Raw genomic sequence first — 418 nt, 5'->3', positions numbered from 1 at the left:
AGTCAGGCTGTGACTAAAATATATATATTTTTTTCGATTCCTCTCCAGGGAAAACCAAAAGACACACAACACTTGAAGTGAACTGCTCTCCCTGCAGACGCTCGACTTCATCTCCCTCCAGGGACGCTGGGAGGTTCTTTTAGTGGGGGTCAGCACTTCCCTTGTCCCAGTCTCCCTCCCATATTTGTCTGTTTATATTTGTTCAATATGTTTTAACTTTGTTCTTGATTGTTCATTCATCCCAGTGCCCAGTGTTAGGACTCCATGTTTGTATTTCTATTGCAGCAGTAGGGTTCTCAGTATGTTTTTCTAATACTTTTTTATCCTAATGGCATCTAATGGGACCAGTAAGTTCCTAATGGGGTTCTGGCGGCCCCGCAATGAATCACAGTTGATAGTTTTAATCCAGGAGCTACTA

This window comes from Microchirus variegatus (assembly GCF_963457635.1).
Source record: "Microchirus variegatus genome assembly, chromosome: 16".
Classification (NCBI taxonomy): Eukaryota; Metazoa; Chordata; class Actinopteri; order Pleuronectiformes; family Soleidae; genus Microchirus; species Microchirus variegatus.
This window is presented reverse-complemented; position numbering follows the sequence as displayed.